Source organism: Salminus brasiliensis, chromosome 11, assembly GCF_030463535.1.
Source record: "Salminus brasiliensis chromosome 11, fSalBra1.hap2, whole genome shotgun sequence".
Taxonomy (NCBI): Eukaryota; Metazoa; Chordata; class Actinopteri; order Characiformes; family Bryconidae; genus Salminus; species Salminus brasiliensis.
The window spans coordinates 24,472,305-24,492,662 of record NC_132888.1 but is presented as its reverse complement, the minus strand read 5'-3'; the positions used below and the strand labels follow the sequence as shown (position 1 = coordinate 24,492,662).

At 37.8% G+C, this 20,358-nt stretch overlaps 67 pseudogenes; all 67 read right to left on the bottom strand.

The window, feature by feature from the left end:
• Positions 1-131: 131 nt before the first annotated feature.
• LOC140566280 (5S ribosomal RNA) lies at positions 132-250 on the bottom strand (annotated as a pseudogene).
• Positions 251-435: 185 nt separating this feature from the next.
• Positions 436-554, bottom strand: LOC140571689 (5S ribosomal RNA; annotated as a pseudogene).
• A 185-nt stretch (positions 555-739) lies between these two features.
• Positions 740-858, bottom strand: LOC140572020 (5S ribosomal RNA; annotated as a pseudogene).
• Positions 859-1,043: 185 nt separating this feature from the next.
• Positions 1,044-1,162, bottom strand: LOC140571239 (5S ribosomal RNA; annotated as a pseudogene).
• Positions 1,163-1,347: 185 nt separating this feature from the next.
• Positions 1,348-1,466, bottom strand: LOC140567028 (5S ribosomal RNA; annotated as a pseudogene).
• Positions 1,467-1,651: 185 nt separating this feature from the next.
• LOC140571004 (5S ribosomal RNA) lies at positions 1,652-1,770 on the bottom strand (annotated as a pseudogene).
• A 185-nt stretch (positions 1,771-1,955) lies between these two features.
• Positions 1,956-2,074, bottom strand: LOC140570848 (5S ribosomal RNA; annotated as a pseudogene).
• A 185-nt stretch (positions 2,075-2,259) lies between these two features.
• Positions 2,260-2,378, bottom strand: LOC140572116 (5S ribosomal RNA; annotated as a pseudogene).
• Positions 2,379-2,563: 185 nt separating this feature from the next.
• On the bottom strand, positions 2,564-2,682 carry LOC140573280 (5S ribosomal RNA; annotated as a pseudogene).
• A 185-nt stretch (positions 2,683-2,867) lies between these two features.
• LOC140568062 (5S ribosomal RNA) lies at positions 2,868-2,986 on the bottom strand (annotated as a pseudogene).
• Positions 2,987-3,171: 185 nt separating this feature from the next.
• On the bottom strand, positions 3,172-3,290 carry LOC140571003 (5S ribosomal RNA; annotated as a pseudogene).
• Positions 3,291-3,475: 185 nt separating this feature from the next.
• Positions 3,476-3,594, bottom strand: LOC140573287 (5S ribosomal RNA; annotated as a pseudogene).
• A 185-nt stretch (positions 3,595-3,779) lies between these two features.
• Positions 3,780-3,898, bottom strand: LOC140572135 (5S ribosomal RNA; annotated as a pseudogene).
• Positions 3,899-4,083: 185 nt separating this feature from the next.
• On the bottom strand, positions 4,084-4,202 carry LOC140568051 (5S ribosomal RNA; annotated as a pseudogene).
• A 185-nt stretch (positions 4,203-4,387) lies between these two features.
• Positions 4,388-4,506, bottom strand: LOC140568512 (5S ribosomal RNA; annotated as a pseudogene).
• Positions 4,507-4,691: 185 nt separating this feature from the next.
• Positions 4,692-4,810, bottom strand: LOC140572019 (5S ribosomal RNA; annotated as a pseudogene).
• A 185-nt stretch (positions 4,811-4,995) lies between these two features.
• LOC140573162 (5S ribosomal RNA) lies at positions 4,996-5,114 on the bottom strand (annotated as a pseudogene).
• Positions 5,115-5,299: 185 nt separating this feature from the next.
• LOC140571747 (5S ribosomal RNA) lies at positions 5,300-5,418 on the bottom strand (annotated as a pseudogene).
• A 185-nt stretch (positions 5,419-5,603) lies between these two features.
• Positions 5,604-5,722, bottom strand: LOC140570492 (5S ribosomal RNA; annotated as a pseudogene).
• A 185-nt stretch (positions 5,723-5,907) lies between these two features.
• LOC140567479 (5S ribosomal RNA) lies at positions 5,908-6,026 on the bottom strand (annotated as a pseudogene).
• A 185-nt stretch (positions 6,027-6,211) lies between these two features.
• LOC140568929 (5S ribosomal RNA) lies at positions 6,212-6,330 on the bottom strand (annotated as a pseudogene).
• Positions 6,331-6,515: 185 nt separating this feature from the next.
• Positions 6,516-6,634, bottom strand: LOC140571798 (5S ribosomal RNA; annotated as a pseudogene).
• A 185-nt stretch (positions 6,635-6,819) lies between these two features.
• On the bottom strand, positions 6,820-6,938 carry LOC140571002 (5S ribosomal RNA; annotated as a pseudogene).
• A 185-nt stretch (positions 6,939-7,123) lies between these two features.
• On the bottom strand, positions 7,124-7,242 carry LOC140567017 (5S ribosomal RNA; annotated as a pseudogene).
• Positions 7,243-7,427: 185 nt separating this feature from the next.
• Positions 7,428-7,546, bottom strand: LOC140571001 (5S ribosomal RNA; annotated as a pseudogene).
• A 185-nt stretch (positions 7,547-7,731) lies between these two features.
• Positions 7,732-7,850, bottom strand: LOC140567005 (5S ribosomal RNA; annotated as a pseudogene).
• Positions 7,851-8,035: 185 nt separating this feature from the next.
• Positions 8,036-8,154, bottom strand: LOC140571000 (5S ribosomal RNA; annotated as a pseudogene).
• Positions 8,155-8,339: 185 nt separating this feature from the next.
• Positions 8,340-8,458, bottom strand: LOC140571961 (5S ribosomal RNA; annotated as a pseudogene).
• Positions 8,459-8,643: 185 nt separating this feature from the next.
• Positions 8,644-8,762, bottom strand: LOC140568511 (5S ribosomal RNA; annotated as a pseudogene).
• A 185-nt stretch (positions 8,763-8,947) lies between these two features.
• On the bottom strand, positions 8,948-9,066 carry LOC140567436 (5S ribosomal RNA; annotated as a pseudogene).
• A 185-nt stretch (positions 9,067-9,251) lies between these two features.
• LOC140573043 (5S ribosomal RNA) lies at positions 9,252-9,370 on the bottom strand (annotated as a pseudogene).
• Positions 9,371-9,555: 185 nt separating this feature from the next.
• Positions 9,556-9,674, bottom strand: LOC140566994 (5S ribosomal RNA; annotated as a pseudogene).
• A 185-nt stretch (positions 9,675-9,859) lies between these two features.
• On the bottom strand, positions 9,860-9,978 carry LOC140570164 (5S ribosomal RNA; annotated as a pseudogene).
• A 185-nt stretch (positions 9,979-10,163) lies between these two features.
• LOC140568039 (5S ribosomal RNA) lies at positions 10,164-10,282 on the bottom strand (annotated as a pseudogene).
• A 185-nt stretch (positions 10,283-10,467) lies between these two features.
• LOC140572540 (5S ribosomal RNA) lies at positions 10,468-10,586 on the bottom strand (annotated as a pseudogene).
• A 185-nt stretch (positions 10,587-10,771) lies between these two features.
• LOC140572925 (5S ribosomal RNA) lies at positions 10,772-10,890 on the bottom strand (annotated as a pseudogene).
• Positions 10,891-11,075: 185 nt separating this feature from the next.
• On the bottom strand, positions 11,076-11,194 carry LOC140567157 (5S ribosomal RNA; annotated as a pseudogene).
• Positions 11,195-11,379: 185 nt separating this feature from the next.
• LOC140570998 (5S ribosomal RNA) lies at positions 11,380-11,498 on the bottom strand (annotated as a pseudogene).
• A 185-nt stretch (positions 11,499-11,683) lies between these two features.
• Positions 11,684-11,802, bottom strand: LOC140572243 (5S ribosomal RNA; annotated as a pseudogene).
• Positions 11,803-11,987: 185 nt separating this feature from the next.
• Positions 11,988-12,106, bottom strand: LOC140571688 (5S ribosomal RNA; annotated as a pseudogene).
• A 185-nt stretch (positions 12,107-12,291) lies between these two features.
• On the bottom strand, positions 12,292-12,410 carry LOC140572018 (5S ribosomal RNA; annotated as a pseudogene).
• A 185-nt stretch (positions 12,411-12,595) lies between these two features.
• LOC140571238 (5S ribosomal RNA) lies at positions 12,596-12,714 on the bottom strand (annotated as a pseudogene).
• Positions 12,715-12,899: 185 nt separating this feature from the next.
• Positions 12,900-13,018, bottom strand: LOC140566983 (5S ribosomal RNA; annotated as a pseudogene).
• Positions 13,019-13,203: 185 nt separating this feature from the next.
• On the bottom strand, positions 13,204-13,322 carry LOC140570997 (5S ribosomal RNA; annotated as a pseudogene).
• A 185-nt stretch (positions 13,323-13,507) lies between these two features.
• On the bottom strand, positions 13,508-13,626 carry LOC140570847 (5S ribosomal RNA; annotated as a pseudogene).
• Positions 13,627-13,811: 185 nt separating this feature from the next.
• LOC140572115 (5S ribosomal RNA) lies at positions 13,812-13,930 on the bottom strand (annotated as a pseudogene).
• A 185-nt stretch (positions 13,931-14,115) lies between these two features.
• On the bottom strand, positions 14,116-14,234 carry LOC140572806 (5S ribosomal RNA; annotated as a pseudogene).
• Positions 14,235-14,419: 185 nt separating this feature from the next.
• On the bottom strand, positions 14,420-14,538 carry LOC140568028 (5S ribosomal RNA; annotated as a pseudogene).
• Positions 14,539-14,723: 185 nt separating this feature from the next.
• On the bottom strand, positions 14,724-14,842 carry LOC140570996 (5S ribosomal RNA; annotated as a pseudogene).
• A 185-nt stretch (positions 14,843-15,027) lies between these two features.
• Positions 15,028-15,146, bottom strand: LOC140573285 (5S ribosomal RNA; annotated as a pseudogene).
• Positions 15,147-15,331: 185 nt separating this feature from the next.
• Positions 15,332-15,450, bottom strand: LOC140572134 (5S ribosomal RNA; annotated as a pseudogene).
• A 185-nt stretch (positions 15,451-15,635) lies between these two features.
• Positions 15,636-15,754, bottom strand: LOC140568016 (5S ribosomal RNA; annotated as a pseudogene).
• Positions 15,755-15,939: 185 nt separating this feature from the next.
• On the bottom strand, positions 15,940-16,058 carry LOC140568510 (5S ribosomal RNA; annotated as a pseudogene).
• A 185-nt stretch (positions 16,059-16,243) lies between these two features.
• On the bottom strand, positions 16,244-16,362 carry LOC140572016 (5S ribosomal RNA; annotated as a pseudogene).
• Positions 16,363-16,547: 185 nt separating this feature from the next.
• Positions 16,548-16,666, bottom strand: LOC140572687 (5S ribosomal RNA; annotated as a pseudogene).
• Positions 16,667-16,851: 185 nt separating this feature from the next.
• On the bottom strand, positions 16,852-16,970 carry LOC140571745 (5S ribosomal RNA; annotated as a pseudogene).
• A 185-nt stretch (positions 16,971-17,155) lies between these two features.
• On the bottom strand, positions 17,156-17,274 carry LOC140570490 (5S ribosomal RNA; annotated as a pseudogene).
• Positions 17,275-17,459: 185 nt separating this feature from the next.
• On the bottom strand, positions 17,460-17,578 carry LOC140567477 (5S ribosomal RNA; annotated as a pseudogene).
• A 185-nt stretch (positions 17,579-17,763) lies between these two features.
• On the bottom strand, positions 17,764-17,882 carry LOC140568812 (5S ribosomal RNA; annotated as a pseudogene).
• A 185-nt stretch (positions 17,883-18,067) lies between these two features.
• On the bottom strand, positions 18,068-18,186 carry LOC140566972 (5S ribosomal RNA; annotated as a pseudogene).
• A 185-nt stretch (positions 18,187-18,371) lies between these two features.
• On the bottom strand, positions 18,372-18,490 carry LOC140570994 (5S ribosomal RNA; annotated as a pseudogene).
• A 185-nt stretch (positions 18,491-18,675) lies between these two features.
• On the bottom strand, positions 18,676-18,794 carry LOC140566961 (5S ribosomal RNA; annotated as a pseudogene).
• Positions 18,795-18,979: 185 nt separating this feature from the next.
• On the bottom strand, positions 18,980-19,098 carry LOC140570992 (5S ribosomal RNA; annotated as a pseudogene).
• A 185-nt stretch (positions 19,099-19,283) lies between these two features.
• LOC140571960 (5S ribosomal RNA) lies at positions 19,284-19,402 on the bottom strand (annotated as a pseudogene).
• A 185-nt stretch (positions 19,403-19,587) lies between these two features.
• Positions 19,588-19,706, bottom strand: LOC140568509 (5S ribosomal RNA; annotated as a pseudogene).
• A 185-nt stretch (positions 19,707-19,891) lies between these two features.
• On the bottom strand, positions 19,892-20,010 carry LOC140567435 (5S ribosomal RNA; annotated as a pseudogene).
• Positions 20,011-20,195: 185 nt separating this feature from the next.
• On the bottom strand, positions 20,196-20,314 carry LOC140572568 (5S ribosomal RNA; annotated as a pseudogene).
• Positions 20,315-20,358: the final 44 nt, after the last annotated feature.

Here is a 20,358-nt window from a genome sequence, read left to right as displayed (position 1 = left end):
TCAAAACCAAGAAAAAGCATTCCATTTCAAAACATCAAAATTTACAACACAAAAGAGTTTCAACTACAAATTTGTGCAAAAGATGTAAATAACATGGAAATGTAAGCTTTAATTGTTTGCAGGACTGGAAAAGCTTACAACACCTGGTATTCCAAGAGAGTCTCCCATTCAAGTACTAACCAGGCCCAACCCTAGGTAGCTTCTGAGAACAAACGAGATCAGGCGTTCTAAGGGTGGAATGGCCATAAGCAGAAGAACCTTGCAAACTAGAGGATTCAAATTTCATAGATAAGACCATATTTGTTCAAAATCAAGAAAAAGCATTCCATTTCAACACATCAACATTTACAACACAAAAGAGTTTCAAATACAAATTTGTGCAAAAGATGAAAAAAAAATGGAAATGTAAGCTTTCATTGTTTGCAGGATTGAAAAAGCTTACAACACCTGGTATTCCCAGACAGTCTCCCATTCAAGTACTAACCAGGCCCAACCCTAAGTAGCTTCTGAGATCAGACAAGATCAGGCGTTCTAAGGGTGGAATGGCCATAAGCAGAAGAACCTTGCAAACTAGAGGATTCAAATTTCATAGCTAAGACCATATTTGTTCAAAATCAAGAAAAAGCATTCCATTTTAACACATCAACATTTACAACACAAAAGAGTTTCAACTACAAATTTGTGCAAAAGATGTAAATAACATGGAAATGTAAGCTTTAATTGTTTGCAGGACTGGAAAAGCTTACAACACCTGGTATTCCCATTCAGTCTCCCATTCAAGTACTAACCAGGCCCAACCCTAGGTAGCTTCTGAGATCAGACAAGATCAGGCGTTCTAAGGGTGGAATGGCCGTAAGCAGAAGAACCGTGCAAACTAGAGAATTCAAATTTCATAGCTAAGACCATATTTGTTCAAAACCAAGAAAAAGCATTCCATTTCAACACATCAAAATTTACAACACAAAAGAGTTTCAACTACAAATTTGTGCAACAGATGTAAATAACATGGAAATGTAAGCTTTCATTGTTTGCAGGATTGAAAAAGCTTACAACACCTGGTATTCCCAGACAGTCTCCCATTCAAGTACTAACCAGGCACAACCCTAGGTAGCTTCTGAGATCAGATGAGATCAGGCGTTCTAAGGGTGGAATGGCCGTAAGCAGAAGAACCTTGCAAACTAGAGGATTCAAATTTCATAGCTAAGACCATATTTGTTCAAAACCAAGAAAAAGCATTCCATTTTAACACATCAACATTTACAACACAAAAGAGTTTCAACTACAAATTTGTGCAAAAGATGTAAATAACATGGAAATGTAAGCTTTCTTTGTTTGCAGGATTGAAAAAGCTTACAACACCTGGTATTCCCATTCAGTCTCCCATTCAAGTACTAACCAGGCCCAACCCTAGCTAGCTTCTGAGATCAGACGAGATCAGGCGTTCTAAGGGTGGAATGGCCGTAAGCAGAAGAACCGTGCAAACTAGAGAATTCAAATTTCATAGCTAAGACCATATTTGTTCAAAACCAAGAAAAAGCATTCCATTTCAACACATCAAAATTTACAACACAAAAGAGTTTCAACTACAAATTTGTGCAAAAGATGTAAATAACATGGAAATGTAAGCTTTCATTGTTTGCAGGATTGAAAAAGCTTACAACACCTGGTATTCCCAGACAGTCTCCCATTCAAGTACTAACCAGGCCCAACCCTAGGTAGCTTCTGAGATCAGACAAGATCAGGCGTTCTAAGGGTGGAATGGCCGTAAGCAGAAGAACCTTGCAAACTAGAGGATTCAAATTTCATAGCTAAGACCATATTTGTTTAAAATCAAGAAAAAGCATTCCATTTTAACACATCAACATTTACAACACAAAAGAGTTTCAACTACAAATTTGTGCAAAATATGTAAATAACATGGAAATGTAAGCTTTAATTGTTTGCAGGACTGGAAAAGCTTACAACACCTGGTATTCCCATTCAGTCTCCCATTCAAGTACTAACCAGGCCCAACCCTAGGTAGCTTCTGAGATCAGACGAGATCAGGCGATCTAAGGGTGGAATGGCCGTAAGCAGAAGAACCTTGCAAACTAGAGGATTCAAATTTCATAGATAAGACCATATTTGTTTAAAATCAAGAAAAAGCATTCCATTTCAACACATCAAAATTTACAACACAAAAGAGTTTCAACTACAAATTTGTGCAAAAGATGTAAATAACATGGAAATGTAAGCTTTCATTGTTTGCAGGATTGAAAAAGCTTACAACACCTGGTATTCCCAGACAGTCTCCCATTCAAGTACTAACCAGGCCCAACCCTAGATAGCTTCTGAGATCAGACAAGATCAGGCATTCTAAGGGTGGAATGGCCGTAAGCAGAAGAACCGTGCAAACTAGAGAATTCAAATTTCATAGCTAAGACCATATTTGTTCAAAACCAAGAAAAAGCATTCCATTTCAACACATCAAAATTTACAACACAAAAGAGTTTCAACTACAAATTTGTGCAAAAGATGTAAATAACATGGAAATGTAAGCTTTAATTGTTTGCAGGACTGGAAAAGCTTACAACACCTGGTATTCCCAGACAGTCTCCCATTCAAGTACTAACCAGGCCCAACCCTAGGTAGCTTCTGAGATCAGATGAGATCAGGCGTTCTAAGGGTGGAATGGCCGTAAGCAGAATAACCTTGCAAACTAGAGGATTCAAATTTCATAGCTAAGACCATATTTGTTCAAAACCAAGAAAAAGCATTCCATTTTAACACATCAACATTTACAACACAAAAGAGTTTCAACTACAAATTTGTGCAAAAGATGTAAATAACATGGAAATGTAAGCTTTCTTTGTTTGCAGGATTGAAAAAGCTTACAACACCTGGTATTCCCATTCAGTCTCCCATTCAAGTACTAACCAGGCCCAACCCTAGGTAGCTTCTGAGATCAGACGAGATCAGGCGTTCTAAGGGTGGAATGGCCGTAAGCAGAAGAACCGTGCAAACTAGAGAATTCAAATTTCATAGCTAAGACCATATTTGTTCAAAACCAAGAAAAAGCATTCCATTTCAACACATCAAAATTTACAACACAAAAGAGTTTCAACTACAAATTTGTGCAAAAGATGTAAATAACATGGAAATGTAAGCTTTCATTGTTTGCAGGATTGAAAAAGCTTACAACACCTGGTATTCCCAGACAGTCTCCCATTCAAGTACTAACCAGGCCCAACCCTAGGTAGCTTCTGAGATCAGACAAGATCAGGCGTTCTAAGGGTGGAATGGCCGTAAGCAGAAGAACTGTGCAAACTAGAGAATTCAAATTTCATAGCTAAGACCATATTTGTTCAAAACCAAGAAAAAGCATTCCATTTCAACACATCAAAATTTACAACACAAAAGAGTTTCAACTACAAATTTGTGCAAAATATGTAAATAACATGGAACTGTAAGCTTTCTTTGTTTGCAGGATTGAAAAAGCTTACAACACCTGGTATTCCTATTCAGTCTCCCATTCAAGTACTAACCAGGCCCAACTCTAGCTAGCTTCTGAGATCAGACGAGATCAGGCGTTCTAAGGGTGGAATGGCCGTAAGCAGAAGAACCGTGCAAACTAGAGAATTCAAATTTCATAGCTAAGACCATATTTGTTCAAAACCAAGAAAAAGCATTCCATTTCAACACATCAAAATTTACAACACAAAAGAGTTTCAACTACAAATTTGTGCAAAAGATGTAAATAACATGGAAATGTAAGCTTTAATTGTTTGCAGGATTGAAAAAGCTTACAACACCTGGTATTCCCAGACAGTCTCCCATTCAAGTACTAACCAGGCCCAACCCTAGGTAGCTTCTGAGATCAGACAAGATCAGGCATTCTAAGGGTGGAATGGCCGTAAGCAGAAGAACCTTGCAAACTAGAGGATTCAAATTTCATAGCTAAGACCATATTTGTTCAAAATCAAGAAAAAGCATTCCATTTTAACACATCAACATTTACAACACAAAAGAGTTTCAACTACAAATTTGTGCAAAATATGTAAATAACATGGAAATGTAAGCTTTAATTGTTTGCAGGACTGGAAAAGCTTACAACACCTGGTATTCCCATTCAGTCTCCCATTCAAGTACTAACCAGGCCCAACCCTAGGTAGCTTCTGAGATCAGACGAGATCAGGCGTTCTAAGGGTGGAATGGCCGTAAGCAGAAGAACCTTGCAAACTAGAGGATTCAAATTTCATAGATAAGACCATATTTGTTTAAAATCAAGAAAAAGCATTCCATTTCAACACATCAACATTTACAACACAAAAGAGTTTCAAATACAAATTTGTGCAAAAGATGAAAAAAAAATGGAAATGTAAGCTTTCATTGTTTGCAGGATTGAAAAAGCTTACAACACCTGGTATTCCCAGACAGTCTCCCATTCAAGTACTAACCAGGCCCAACCCTAGGTAGCTTCTGAGATCAGACGAGATCAGGCGATCTAAGGGTGGAATGGCCGTAAGCAGAAGAACCTTGCAAACTAGAGGATTCAAATTTCATAGCTAAGACCATATTTGTTCAAAATCAAGAAAAAGCATTCCATTTTAACACATCAACATTTACAACACAAAAGAGTTTCAACTACAAATTTGTGCAAAATATGTAAATAACATGGAAATGTAAGCTTTAATTGTTTGCAGGACTGGAAAAGCTTACAACACCTGGTATTCCCATTCAGTCTCCCATTCAAGTACTAACCAGGCCCAACCCTAGGTAGCTTCTGAGATCAGACAAGATCAGGCGTTCTAAGGGTGGAATGGCCGTAAGCAGAAGAACCGTGCAAACTAGAGAATTCAAATTTCATAGCTAAGACCATATTTGTTCAAAACCAAGAAAAAGCATTCCATTTCAACACATCAAAATTTACAACACAAAAGAGTTTCAACTACAAATTTGTGCAAAAGATGTAAATAACATGGAAATGTAAGCTTTCATTGTTTGCAGGATTGAAAAAGCTTACAACACCTGGTATTCCCAGACAGTCTCCCATTCAAGTACTAACCAGGCCCAACCCTAGGTAGCTTCTGAGATCAGATGAGATCAGGCGTTCTAAGGGTGGAATGGCCGTAAGCAGAAGAACCTTGCAAACTAGAGGATTCAAATTTCATAGCTAAGACCATATTTGTTCAAAACCAAGAAAAAGCATTCCATTTTAACACATCAACATTTACAACACAAAAGAGTTTCAACTACAAATTTGTGCAAAAGATGTAAATAACATGGAAATGTAAGCTTTCTTTGTTTGCAGGATTGAAAAAGCTTACAACACCTGGTATTCCCATTCAGTCTCCCATTCAAGTACTAACCAGGCCCAACCTTAGCTAGCTTCTGAGATCAGACGAGATCAGGCGTTCTAAGGGTGGAATGGCCGTAAGCAGAAGAACCGTGCAAACTAGAGAATTCAAATTTCATAGCTAAGACCATATTTGTTCAAAACCAAGAAAAAGCATTCCATTTCAACACATCAAAATTTACAACACAAAAGAGTTTCAACTACAAATTTGTGCAAAATATGTAAATAACATGGAAATGTAAGCTTTAATTGTTTGCAGGACTGGAAAAGCTTACAACACCTGGTATTCCCAGTCAGTCTCCCATTCAAGTACTAACCAGGCCCAACCCTAGGTAGCTTCTGAGATCAGACGAGATCAGGCGTTCTAAGGGTGGAATGGCCGTTAGCAGAAGAACCTTGCAAACTAGAGGATTCAAATTTCATAGATAAGACCATATTTGTTTAAAATCAAGAAAAAGCATTCCATTTCAACACATCAAAATTTACAACACAAAAGAGTTTCATCTACAAATTTGTGCAAAAGATGTAAATAACATGGAAATGTAAGCTTTCATTGTTTGCAGGATTGAAAAAGCTTACAACACCTGGTATTCCCCAACAGTCTCCCATTCAAGTACTAACCAGGCCCAACCCTAGGTAGCTTCTGGGATCAGACAAGATCAGGCGTTCTAAGGGTGGAATGGCCGTAAGCAGAAGAACCGTGCAAACTAGAGAATTCAAATTTCATAGCTAAGACCATATTTGTTCAAAACCAAGAAAAAGCATTCCATTTCAACACATCAAAATTTACAACACAAAAGAGTTTCAACTACAAATTTGTGCAAAAGATGTAAATAACATGGAAATGTAAGCTTTAATTGTTTGCAGGACTGGAAAAGCTTACAACACCTGGTATTCCCAGACAGTCTCCCATTCAAGTACTAACCAGGCCCAACCCTAGGTAGCTTCTGAGATCAGATGAGATCAGGTGTTCTAAGGGTGGAATGGCCGTAAGCAGAAGAACCTTGCAAACTAGAGGATTCAAATTTCATAGCTAAGACCATATTTGTTCAAAACCAAGAAAAAGCATTCCATTTTAACACATCAACATTTACAACACAAAAGAGTTTCAACTACAAATTTGTGCAAAAGATGTAAATAACATGGAAATGTAAGCTTTCTTTGTTTGCAGGATTGAAAAAGCTTACAACACCTGGTATTCCCATTCAGTCTCCCATTCAAGTACTAACCAGGCCCAACCCTAGCTAGCTTCTGAGATCAGACGAGATCAGGCGTTCTAAGGGTGGAATGGCCGTGAGCAGAAGAACCGTGCAAACTAGAGAATTCAAATTTCATAGCTAAGACCATATTTGTTCAAAACCAAGAAAAAGCATTCCATTTCAACACATCAAAATTTACAACACAAAAGAGTTTCAACTACAAATTTGTGCAAAAGATGTAAATAACATGGAAATGTAAGCTTTCATTGTTTGCAGGATTGAAAAAGCTTACAACACCTGGTATTCCCAGACAGTCTCCCATTCAAGTACTAACCAGGCCCAACCCTAGGTAGCTTCTGAGATCAGACAAGATCAGGCGTTCTAAGGGTGGAATGGCCGTAAGCAGAAGAACCGTGCAAACTAGAGAATTCAAATTTCATAGCTAAGACCATATTTGTTCAAAACCAAGAAAAAGCATTCCATTTCAACACATCAAAATTTACAACACAAAAGAGTTTCAACTACAAATTTGCGCAAAAGATGTAAATAACATGGAAATGTAAGCTTTCTTTGTTTGCAGGATTGAAAAAGCTTACAACACCTGGTATTCCCATTCAGTCTCCCATTCAAGTACTAACCAGGCCCAACCCTAGCTAGCTTCTGAGATCAGACGAGATCAGGCGTTCTAAGGGTGGAATGGCCGTAAGCAGAAGAACCGTGCAAACTAGAGAATTCAAATTTCATAGCTAAGACCATATTTGTTCAAAACCAAGAAAAAGCATTCCATTTCAACACATCAAAATTTACAACACAAAAGAGTTTCAACTACAAATTTGTGCAAAAGATGTAAATAACATGGAAATGTAAGCTTTCATTGTTTGCAGGATTGAAAAAGCTTACAACACCTGGTATTCCCAGACAGTCTCCCATTCAAGTACTAACCAGGCCCAACCCTAGGTAGCTTCTGAGATCAGACAAGATCAGGCGTTCTAAGGGTGGAATGGCCGTAAGCAGAAGAACTGTGCAAACTAGAGAATTCAAATTTCATAGCTAAGACCATATTTGTTCAAAACCAAGAAAAAGCATTCCATTTCAACACATCAAAATTTACAACACAAAAGAGTTTCAACTACAAATTTGTGCAAAATATGTAAATAACATGGAAATGTAAGCTTTCTTTGTTTGCAGGATTGAAAAAGCTTACAACACCTGGTATTCCCATTCAGTCTCCCATTCAAGTACTAACCAGGCCCAACCCTAGCTAGCTTCTGAGATCAGACGAGATCAGGCGTTCTAAGGGTGGAATGGCCGTAAGCAGAAGAACCGTGCAAACTAGAGAATTCAAATTTCATAGCTAAGACCATATTTGTTCAAAACCAAGAAAAAGCATTCCATTTCAACACATCAAAATTTACAACACAAAAGAGTTTCAACTACAAATTTGTGCAAAAGATGTAAATAACATGGAAATGTAAGCTTTAATTGTTTGCAGGATTGAAAAAGCTTACAACACCTGGTATTCCCAGACAGTCTCCCATTCAAGTACTAACCAGGCCCAACCCTAGGTAGCTTCTGAGATCAGACAAGATCAGGCGTTCTAAGGGTGGAATGGCCGTAAGCAGAAGAACCTTGCAAACTAGAGGATTCAAATTTCATAGCTAAGACCATATTTGTTCAAAATCAAGAAAAAGCATTCCATTTTAACACATCAACATTTACAACACAAAAGAGTTTCAACTACAAATTTGTGCAAAATATGTAAATAACATGGAAATGTAAGCTTTAATTGTTTGCAGGACTGGAAAAGCTTACAACACCTGGTATTCCCATTCAGTCTCCCCTTCAAGTACTAACCAGGCCCAACCCTAGGTAGCTTCTGAGATCAGACGAGATCAGGCGTTCTAAGGGTGGAATGGCCGTAAGCAGAAGAACCTTGCAAACTAGAGGATTCAAATTTCATAGATAAGACCATATTTGTTTAAAATCAAGAAAAAGCATTCCATTTCAACACATCAACATTTACAACGCAAAAGAGTTTCAAATACAAATTTGTGCAAAAGATGAAAAAAAAATGGAAATGTAAGCTTTCATTGTTTGCAGGATTGAAAAAGCTTACAACACCTGGTATTCCCAGACAGTCTCCCATTCAAGTACTAACCAGGCCCAACCCTAGGTAGCTTCTGAGATCAGACGAGATCAGGCGATCTAAGGGTGGAATGGCCGTAAGCAGAAGAACCTTGCAAACTAGAGGATTCAAATTTCATAGCTAAGACCATATTTGTTCAAAATCAAGAAAAAGCATTCCATTTTAACACATCAACATTTACAACACAAAAGAGTTTCAACTACAAATTTGTGCAAAATATGTAAATAACATGGAAATGTAAGCTTTAATTGTTTGCAGGACTGGAAAAGCTTACAACACCTGGTATTCCCATTCAGTCTCCCATTCAAGTACTAACCAGCCCCAACCCTAGGTAGCTTCTGAGATCAGACAAGATCAGGCGTTCTAAGGGTGGAATGGCCGTAAGCAGAAGGACCGTGCAAACTAGAGAATTCAAATTTCATAGCTAAGACCATATTTGTTCAAAACCAAGAAAAAGCATTCCATTTCAACACATCAAAATTTACAACACAAAAGAGTTTCAACTACAAATTTGTGCAAAAGATGTAAATAACATGGAAATGTAAGCTTTCATTGTTTGCAGGATTGAAAAAGCTTACAACACCTGGTATTCCCAGACAGTCTCCCATTCAAGTACTAACCAGGCCCAACCCTAGGTAGCTTCTGAGATCAGATGAGATCAGGCGTTCTAAGGGTGGAATGGCCGTAAGCAGAAGAACCTTGCAAACTAGAGGATTCAAATTTCATAGCTAAGACCATATTTGTTCAAAACCAAGAAAAAGCATTCCATTTTAACACATCAACATTTACAACACAAAAGAGTTTCAACTACAAATTTGTGCAAAAGATGTAAATAACATGGAAATGTAAGCTTTCTTTGTTTGCAGGATTGAAAAAGCTTACAACACCTGGTATTCCCATTCAGTCTCCCATTCAAGTACTAACCAGGCCCAACCCTAGCTAGCTTCTGAGATCAGACGAGATCAGGCGTTCTAAGGGTGGAATGGCCGTAAGCAGAAGAACCGTGCAAACTAGAGAATTCAAATTTCATAGCTAAGACCATATTTGTTCAAAACCAAGAAAAAGCATTCCATTTCAACACATCAAAATTTACAACACAAAAGAGTTTCAACTACAAATTTGTGCAAAAGATGTAAATAACATGGAAATGTAAGCTTTAATTGTTTGCAGGACTGGAAAAGCTTACAACACCTGGTATTCCCAGACAGTCTCCCATTCAAGTACTAACCAGGCCCAACCCTAGGTAGCTTCTGAGATCAGACGAGATCAGGCGTTCTAAGGGTGGAATGGCCGTAAGCAGAAGAACCTTGCAAACTAGAGGATTCAAATTTCATAACTAAGACCATATTTGTTCAAAACCAAGAAAAAGCATTCCATTTTAACACATCAACATTTACAACACAAAAGAGTTTCAACTACAAATTTGTGCAAAATATGTAAATAACATGGAAATGTAAGCTTTAATTGTTTGCAGGACTGGAAAAGCTTACAACACCTGGTATTCCCATTCAGTCTCCCATTCAAGTACTAACCAGGCCCAACCCTAGGTAGCTTCTGAGATCAGACGAGATCAGGCGTTCTAAGGGTGGAATGGCCGTAAGCAGAAGAACCTTGCAAACTAGAGGATTCAAATTTCATAGATAAGACCATATTTGTTTAAAATCAAGAAAAAGCATTCCATTTCAACACATCAAAATTTACAACACAAAAGAGTTTCAACTACAAATTTGTGCAAAAGATGTAAATAACATGGAAATGTAAGCTTTCATTGTTTGCAGGATTGAAAAAGCTTACAACACCTGGTATTCCCCGACAGTCTCCCATTCAAGTACTAACCAGGCCCAACCCTAGGTAGCTTCTGAGATCAGACAAGATCAGGCGTTCTAAGGGTGGAATGGCCGTAAGCAGAAGAACCGTGCAAACTAGAGAATTCAAATTTCATAGCTAAGACCATATTTGTTCAAAACCAAGAAAAAGCATTCCATTTCAACACATCAAAATTTACAACACAAAAGAGTTTCAACTACAAATTTGTGCAAAAGATGTAAATAACATGGAAATGTAAGCTTTAATTGTTTGCAGGACTGGAAAAGCTTACAACACCTGGTATTCCCAGACAGTCTCCCATTCAAGTACTAACCAGGCCCAACCCTAGGTAGCTTCTGAGATCAGATGAGATCAGGCGTTCTAAGGGTGGAATGGCCGTAAGCAGAAGAACCTTGCAAACTAGAGGATTCAAATTTCATAGCTAAGACCATATTTGTTCAAAACCAAGAAAAAGCATTCCATTTTAACACATCAACATTTACAACACAAAAGAGTTTCAACTACAAATTTGTGCAAAAGATGTAAATAACATGGAAATGTAAGCTTTCTTTGTTTGCAGGATTGAAAAAGCTTACAACAACTGGTATTCCCATTCAGTCTCCCATTCAAGTACTAACCAGGCCCAACCCTAGCTAGCTTCTGAGATCAGACAAGATCAGGCGTTCTAAGGGTGGAATGGCCGTAAGCAGAAGAACCGTGCAAACTAGAGAATTCAAATTTCATAGCTAAGACCATATTTGTTCAAAACCAAGAAAAAGCATTCCATTTCAACACATCAAAATTTACAACACAAAAGAGTTTCAACTACAAATTTGTGCAAAAGATGTAAATAACATGGAAATGTAAGCTTTCATTGTTTGCAGGATTGAAAAAGCTTACAACACCTGGTATTCCCAGACAGTCTCCCATTCAAGTACTAACCAGGCCCAACCCTAGGTAGCTTCTGAGATCAGACAAGATCAGGCGTTCTAAGGGTGGAATGGCCGTAAGCAGAAGAACCGTGCAAACTAGAGAATTCAAATTTCATAGCTAAGACCATATTTGTTCAAAACCAAGAAAAAGCATTCCATTTCAACACATCAAAATTTACAACACAAAAGAGTTTCAACTACAAATTTGTGCAAAAGATGTAAATAACATGGAAATGTAAGCTTTCATTGTTTGCAGGATTGAAAAAGCTTACAACACCTGGTATTCCCAGACAGTCTCCCATTCAAGTACTAACCAGGCCCAACCCTAGGTAGCTTCTGAGAACAAACGAGATCAGGCGTTCTAAGGGTGGAATGGCCATAAGCAGAAGAACCTTGCAAACTAGAGGATTCAAATTTCATAGATAAGACCATATTTGTTCAAAATCAAGAAAAAGCATTCCATTTCAACACATCAACATTTACAACACAAAAGAGTTTCAAATACAAATTTGTGCAAAAGATGAAAAAAAAATGGAAATGTAAGCTTTCATTGTTTGCAGGATTGAAAAAGCTTACAACACCTGGTATTCCCAGACAGTCTCCCATTCAAGTACTAACCAGGCCCAACCCTAAGTAGCTTCTGAGATCAGACAAGATCAGGCGTTCTAAGGGTGGAATGGCCATAAGCAGAAGAACCTTGCAAACTAGAGGATTCAAATTTCATAGCTAAGACCATATTTGTTCAAAATCAAGAAAAAGCATTCCATTTTAACACATCAACATTTACAACACAAAAGAGTTTCAACTACAAATTTGTGCAAAAGATGTAAATAACATGGAAATGTAAGCTTTAATTGTTTGCAGGACTGGAAAAGCTTACAACACCTGGTATTCCCATTCAGTCTCCCATTCAAGTACTAACCAGGCCCAACCCTAGGTAGCTTCTGAGATCAGACAAGATCAGGCGTTCTAAGGGTGGAATGGCCGTAAGCAGAAGAACCGTGCAAACTAGAGAATTCAAATTTCATAGCTAAGACCATATTTGTTCAAAACCAAGAAAAAGCATTCCATTTCAACACATCAAAATTTACAACACAAAAGAGTTTCAACTACAAATTTGTGCAACAGATGTAAATAACATGGAAATGTAAGCTTTCATTGTTTGCAGGATTGAAAAAGCTTACAACACCTGGTATTCCCAGACAGTCTCCCATTCAAGTACTAACCAGGCACAACCCTAGGTAGCTTCTGAGATCAGATGAGATCAGGCGTTCTAAGGGTGGAATGGCCGTAAGCAGAAGAACCTTGCAAACTAGAGGATTCAAATTTCATAGCTAAGACCATATTTGTTCAAAACCAAGAAAAAGCATTCCATTTTAACACATCAACATTTACAACACAAAAGAGTTTCAACTACAAATTTGTGCAAAAGATGTAAATAACATGGAAATGTAAGCTTTCTTTGTTTGCAGGATTGAAAAAGCTTACAACACCTGGTATTCCCATTCAGTCTCCCATTCAAGTACTAACCAGGCCCAACCCTAGCTAGCTTCTGAGATCAGACGAGATCAGGCGTTCTAAGGGTGGAATGGCCGTAAGCAGAAGAACCGTGCAAACTAGAGAATTCAAATTTCATAGCTAAGACCATATTTGTTCAAAACCAAGAAAAAGCATTCCATTTCAACACATCAAAATTTACAACACAAAAGAGTTTCAACTACAAATTTGTGCAAAAGATGTAAATAACATGGAAATGTAAGCTTTCATTGTTTGCAGGATTGAAAAAGCTTACAACACCTGGTATTCCCAGACAGTCTCCCATTCAAGTACTAACCAGGCCCAACCCTAGGTAGCTTCTGAGATCAGACAAGATCAGGCGTTCTAAGGGTGGAATGGCCGTAAGCAGAAGAACCTTGCAAACTAGAGGATTCAAATTTCATAGCTAAGACCATATTTGTTTAAAATCAAGAAAAAGCATTCCATTTTAACACATCAACATTTACAACACAAAAGAGTTTCAACTACAAATTTGTGCAAAATATGTAAATAACATGGAAATGTAAGCTTTAATTGTTTGCAGGACTGGAAAAGCTTACAACACCTGGTATTCCCATTCAGTCTCCCATTCAAGTACTAACCAGGCCCAACCCTAGGTAGCTTCTGAGATCAGACGAGATCAGGCGATCTAAGGGTGGAATGGCCGTAAGCAGAAGAACCTTGCAAACTAGAGGATTCAAATTTCATAGATAAGACCATATTTGTTTAAAATCAAGAAAAAGCATTCCATTTCAACACATCAAAATTTACAACACAAAAGAGTTTCAACTACAAATTTGTGCAAAAGATGTAAATAACATGGAAATGTAAGCTTTCATTGTTTGCAGGATTGAAAAAGCTTACAACACCTGGTATTCCCAGACAGTCTCCCATTCAAGTACTAACCAGGCCCAACCCTAGATAGCTTCTGAGATCAGACAAGATCAGGCATTCTAAGGGTGGAATGGCCGTAAGCAGAAGAACCGTGCAAACTAGAGAATTCAAATTTCATAGCTAAGACCATATTTGTTCAAAACCAAGAAAAAGCATTCCATTTCAACACATCAAAATTTACAACACAAAAGAGTTTCAACTACAAATTTGTGCAAAAGATGTAAATAACATGGAAATGTAAGCTTTAATTGTTTGCAGGACTGGAAAAGCTTACAACACCTGGTATTCCCAGACAGTCTCCCATTCAAGTACTAACCAGGCCCAACCCTAGGTAGCTTCTGAGATCAGATGAGATCAGGCGTTCTAAGGGTGGAATGGCCGTAAGCAGAATAACCTTGCAAACTAGAGGATTAAAATTTCATAGCTAAGACCATATTTGTTCAAAACCAAGAAAAAGCATTCCATTTTAACACATCAACATTTACAACACAAAAGAGTTTCAACTACAAATTTGTGCAAAAGATGTAAATAACATGGAAATGTAAGCTTTCTTTGTTTGCAGGATTGAAAAAGCTTACAACACCTGGTATTCCCATTCAGTCTCCCATTCAAGTACTAACCAGGCCCAACCCTAGGTAGCTTCTGAGATCAGACGAGATCAGGCGTTCTAAGGGTGGAATGGCCGTAAGCAGAAGAACCGTGCAAACTAGAGAATTCAAATTTCATAGCTAAGACCATATTTGTTCAAAACCAAGAAAAAGCATTCCATTTCAACACATCAAAATTTACAACACAAAAGAGTTTCAACTACAAATTTGTGCAAAAGATGTAAATAACATGGAAATGTAAGCTTTCATTGTTTGCAGGATTGAAAAAGCTTACAACACCTGGTATTCCCAGACAGTCTCCCATTCAAGTACTAACCAGGCCCAACCCTAGGTAGCTTCTGAGATCAGACAAGATCAGGCGTTCTAAGGGTGGAATGGCCGTAAGCAGAAGAACTGTGCAAACTAGAGAATTCAAATTTCATAGCTAAGACCATATTTGTTCAAAACCAAGAAAAAGCATTCCATTTCAACACATCAAAATTTACAACACAAAAGAGTTTCAACTACAAATTTGTGCAAAATATGTAAATAACATGGAAATGTAAGCTTTCTTTGTTTGCAGGATTGAAAAAGCTTACAACACCTGGTATTCCTATTCAGTCTCCCATTCAAGTACTAACCAGGCCCAACTCTAGCTAGCTTCTGAGATCAGACGAGATCAGGCGTTCTAAGGGTGGAATGGCCGTAAGCAGAAGAACCGTGCAAACTAGAGAATTCAAATTTCATAGCTAAGACCATATTTGTTCAAAACCAAGAAAAAGCATTCCATTTCAACACATCAAAATTTACAACACAAAAGAGTTTCAACTACAAATTTGTGCAAAAGATGTAAATAACATGGAAATGTAAGCTTTAATTGTTTGCAGGATTGAAAAAGCTTACAACACCTGGTATTCCCAGACAGTCTCCCATTCAAGTACTAACCAGGCCCAACCCTAGGTAGCTTCTGAGATCAGACAAGATCAGGCATTCTAAGGGTGGAATGGCCGTAAGCAGAAGAACCTTGCAAACTAGAGGATTCAAATTTCATAGCTAAGACCATATTTGTTCAAAATCAAGAAAAAGCATTCCATTTTAACACATCAACATTTACAACACAAAAGAGTTTCAACTACAAATTTGTGCAAAATATGTAAATAACATGGAAATGTAAGCTTTAATTGTTTGCAGGACTGGAAAAGCTTACAACACCTGGTATTCCCATTCAGTCTCCCATTCAAGTACTAACCAGGCCCAACCCTAGGTAGCTTCTGAGATCAGACGAGATCAGGCGTTCTAAGGGTGGAATGGCCGTAAGCAGAAGAACCTTGCAAACTAGAGGATTCAAATTTCATAGATAAGACCATATTTGTTTAAAATCAAGAAAAAGCATTCCATTTCAACACATCAACATTTACAACACAAAAGAGTTTCAAATACAAATTTGTGCAAAAGATGAAAAAAAAATGGAAATGTAAGCTTTCATTGTTTGCAGGATTGAAAAAGCTTACAACACCTGGTATTCCCAGACAGTCTCCCATTCAAGTACTAACCAGGCCCAACCCTAGGTAGCTTCTGAGATCAGACGAGATCAGGCGATCTAAGGGTGGAATGGCCGTAAGCAGAAGAACCTTGCAAACTAGAGGATTCAAATTTCATAGCTAAGACCATATTTGTTCAAAATCAAGAAAAAGCATTCCATTTTAACACATCAACATTTACAACACAAAAGAGTTTCAACTACAAATTTGTGCAAAATATGTAAATAACATGGAAATGTAAGCTTTAATTGTTTGCAGGACTGGAAAAGCTTACAACACCTGGTATTCCCATTCAGTCTCCCATTCAAGTACTAACCAGGCCCAACCCTAGGTAGCTTCTGAGATCAGACAAGATCAGGCGTTCTAAGGGTGGAATGGCCGTAAGCAGAAGAACCGTGCAAACTAGAGAATTCAAATTTCATAGCTAAGACCATATTTGTTCAAAACCAAGAAAAAGCATTCCATTTCAACACATCAAAATTTACAACACAAAAGAGTTTCAACTACAAATTTGTGCAAAAGATGTAAATAACATGGAAATGTAAGCTTTCATTGTTTGCAGGATTGAAAAAGCTTACAACACCTGGTATTCCCAGACAGTCTCCCATTCAAGTACTAACCAGGCCCAACCCTAGGTAGCTTCTGAGATCAGATGAGATCAGGCGTTCTAAGGGTGGAATGGCCGTAAGCAGAAGAACCTTGCAAACTAGAGGATTCAAATTTCATAGCTAAGACCATATTTGTTCAAAACCAAGAAAAAGCATTCCATTTTAACACATCAACATTTACAACACAAAAGAGTTTCAACTACAAATTTGTGCAAAAGATGTAAATAACATGGAAATGTAAGCTTTCTTTGTTTGCAGGATTGAAAAAGCTTACAACACCTGGTATTCCCATTCAGTCTCCCATTCAAGTACTAACCAGGCCCAACCTTAGCTAGCTTCTGAGATCAGACGAGATCAGGCGTTCTAAGGGTGGAATGGCCGTAAGCAGAAGAACCGTGCAAACTAGAGAATTCAAATTTCATAGCTAAGACCATATTTGTTCAAAACCAAGAAAAAGCATTCCATTTCAACACATCAAAATTTACAACACAAAAGAGTTTCAACTACAAATTTGTGCAAAATATGTAAATAACATGGAAATGTAAGCTTTAATTGTTTGCAGGACTGGAAAAGCTTACAACACCTGGTATTCCCAGTCAGTCTCCCATTCAAGTACTAACCAGGCCCAACCCTAGGTAGCTTCTGAGATCAGACGAGATCAGGCGTTCTAAGGGTGGAATGGCCGTTAGCAGAAGAACCTTGCAAACTAGAGGATTCAAATTTCATAGATAAGACCATATTTGTTTAAAATCAAGAAAAAGCATTCCATTTCAACACATCAAAATTTACAACACAAAAGAGTTTCATCTACAAATTTGTGCAAAAGATGTAAATAACATGGAAATGTAAGCTTTCATTGTTTGCAGGATTGAAAAAGCTTACAACACCTGGTATTCCCCAACAGTCTCCCATTCAAGTACTAACCAGGCCCAACCCTAGGTAGCTTCTGGGATCAGACAAGATCAGGCGTTCTAAGGGTGGAATGGCCGTAAGCAGAAGAACCGTGCAAACTAGAGAATTCAAATTTCATAGCTAAGACCATATTTGTTCAAAACCAAGAAAAAGCATTCCATTTCAACACATCAAAATTTACAACACAAAAGAGTTTCAACTACAAATTTGTGCAAAAGATGTAAATAACATGGAAATGTAAGCTTTAATTGTTTGCAGGACTGGAAAAGCTTACAACACCTGGTATTCCCAGACAGTCTCCCATTCAAGTACTAACCAGGCCCAACCCTAGGTAGCTTCTGAGATCAGATGAGATCAGGTGTTCTAAGGGTGGAATGGCCGTAAGCAGAAGAACCTTGCAAACTAGAGAATTCAAATTTCATAGCTAAGACCATATTTGTTCAAAACCAAGAAAAAGCATTCCATTTCAACACATCAAAATTTACAACACAAAAGAGTTTCAACTACAAATTTGTGCAAAAGATGTAAATAACATGGAAATGTAAGCTTTCTTTGTTTGCAGGATTGAAAAAGCTTACAACACCTGGTATTCCCATTCAGTCTCCCATTCAAGTACTAACCAGGCCCAACCCTAGCTAGCTTCTGAGATCAGACGAGATCAGGCGTTCTAAGGGTGGAATGGCCGTAAGCAGAAGAACCGTGCAAACTAGAGAATTCAAATTTCATAGCTAAGACCATATTTGTTCAAAACCAAGAAAAAGCATTCCATTTCAACACATCAAAATTTACAACACAAAAGAGTTTCAACTACAAATTTGTGCAAAAGATGTAAATAACATGGAAATGTAAGCTTTCATTGTTTGCAGGATTGAAAAAGCTTACAACACCTGGTATTCCCAGACAGTCTCCCATTCAAGTACTAACCAGGCCCAACCCTAGGTAGCTTCTGAGATCAGACAAGATCAGGCGTTCTAAGGGTGGAATGGCCGTAAGCAGAAGAACTGTGCAAACTAGAGAATTCAAATTTCATAGCTAAGACCATATTTGTTCAAAACCAAGAAAAAGCATTCCATTTCAACACATCAAAATTTACAACACAAAAGAGTTTCAACTACAAATTTGTGCAAAATATGTAAATAACATGGAAATGTAAGCTTTCTTTGTTTGCAGGATTGAAAAAGCTTACAACACCTGGTATTCCCATTCAGTCTCCCATTCAAGTACTAACCAGGCCCAACCCTAGCTAGCTTCTGAGATCAGACGAGATCAGGCGTTCTAAGGGTGGAATGGCCGTAAGCAGAAGAACCGTGCAAACTAGAGAATTCAAATTTCATAGCTAAGACCATATTTGTTCAAAACCAAGAAAAAGCATTCCATTTCAACACATCAAAATTTACAACACAAAAGAGTTTCAACTACAAATTTGTGCAAAAGATGTAAATAACATGGAAATGTAAGCTTTAATTGTTTGCAGGATTGAAAAAGCTTACAACACCTGGTATTCCCAGACAGTCTCCCATTCAAGTACTAACCAGGCCCAACCCTAGGTAGCTTCTGAGATCAGACAAGATCAGGCGTTCTAAGGGTGGAATGGCCGTAAGCAGAAGAACCTTGCAAACTAGAGGATTCAAATTTCATAGCTAAGACCATATTTGTTCAAAATCAAGAAAAAGCATTCCATTTTAACACATCAACATTTACAACACAAAAGAGTTTCAACTACAAATTTGTGCAAAATATGTAAATAACATGGAAATGTAAGCTTTAATTGTTTGCAGGACTGGAAAAGCTTACAACACCTGGTATTCCCATTCAGTCTCCCCTTCAAGTACTAACCAGGCCCAACCCTAGGTAGCTTCTGAGATCAGACGAGATCAGGCGTTCTAAGGGTGGAATGGCCGTAAGCAGAAGAACCTTGCAAACTAGAGGATTCAAATTTCATAGATAAGACCATATTTGTTTAAAATCAAGAAAAAGCATTCCATTTCAACACATCAACATTTACAACGCAAAAGAGTTTCAAATACAAATTTGTGCAAAAGATGAAAAAAAAATGGAAATGTAAGCTTTCATTGTTTGCAGGATTGAAAAAGCTTACAACACCTGGTATTCCCAGACAGTCTCCCATTCAAGTACTAACCAGGCCCAACCCTAGGTAGCTTCTGAGATCAGACGAGATCAGGCGATCTAAGGGTGGAATGGCCGTAAGCAGAAGAACCTTGCAAACTAGAGGATTCAAATTTCATAGCTAAGACCATATTTGTTCAAAATCAAGAAAAAGCATTCCATTTTAACACATCAACATTTACAACACAAAAGAGTTTCAACTACAAATTTGTGCAAAATATGTAAATAACATGGAAATGTAAGCTTTAATTGTTTGCAGGACTGGAAAAGCTTACAACACCTGGTATTCCCATTCAGTCTCCCATTCAAGTACTAACCAGCCCCAACCCTAGGTAGCTTCTGAGATCAGACAAGATCAGGCGTTCTAAGGGTGGAATGGCCGTAAGCAGAAGGACCGTGCAAACTAGAGAATTCAAATTTCATAGCTAAGACCATATTTGTTCAAAACCAAGAAAAAGCATTCCATTTCAACACATCAAAATTTACAACACAAAAGAGTTTCAACTACAAATTTGTGCAAAAGATGTAAATAACATGGAAATGTAAGCTTTCATTGTTTGCAGGATTGAAAAAGCTTACAACACCTGGTATTCCCAGACAGTCTCCCATTCAAGTACTAACCAGGCCCAACCCTAGGTAGCTTCTGAGATCAGATGAGATCAGGCGTTCTAAGGGTGGAATGGCCGTAAGCAGAAGAACCTTGCAAACTAGAGGATTCAAATTTCATAGCTAAGA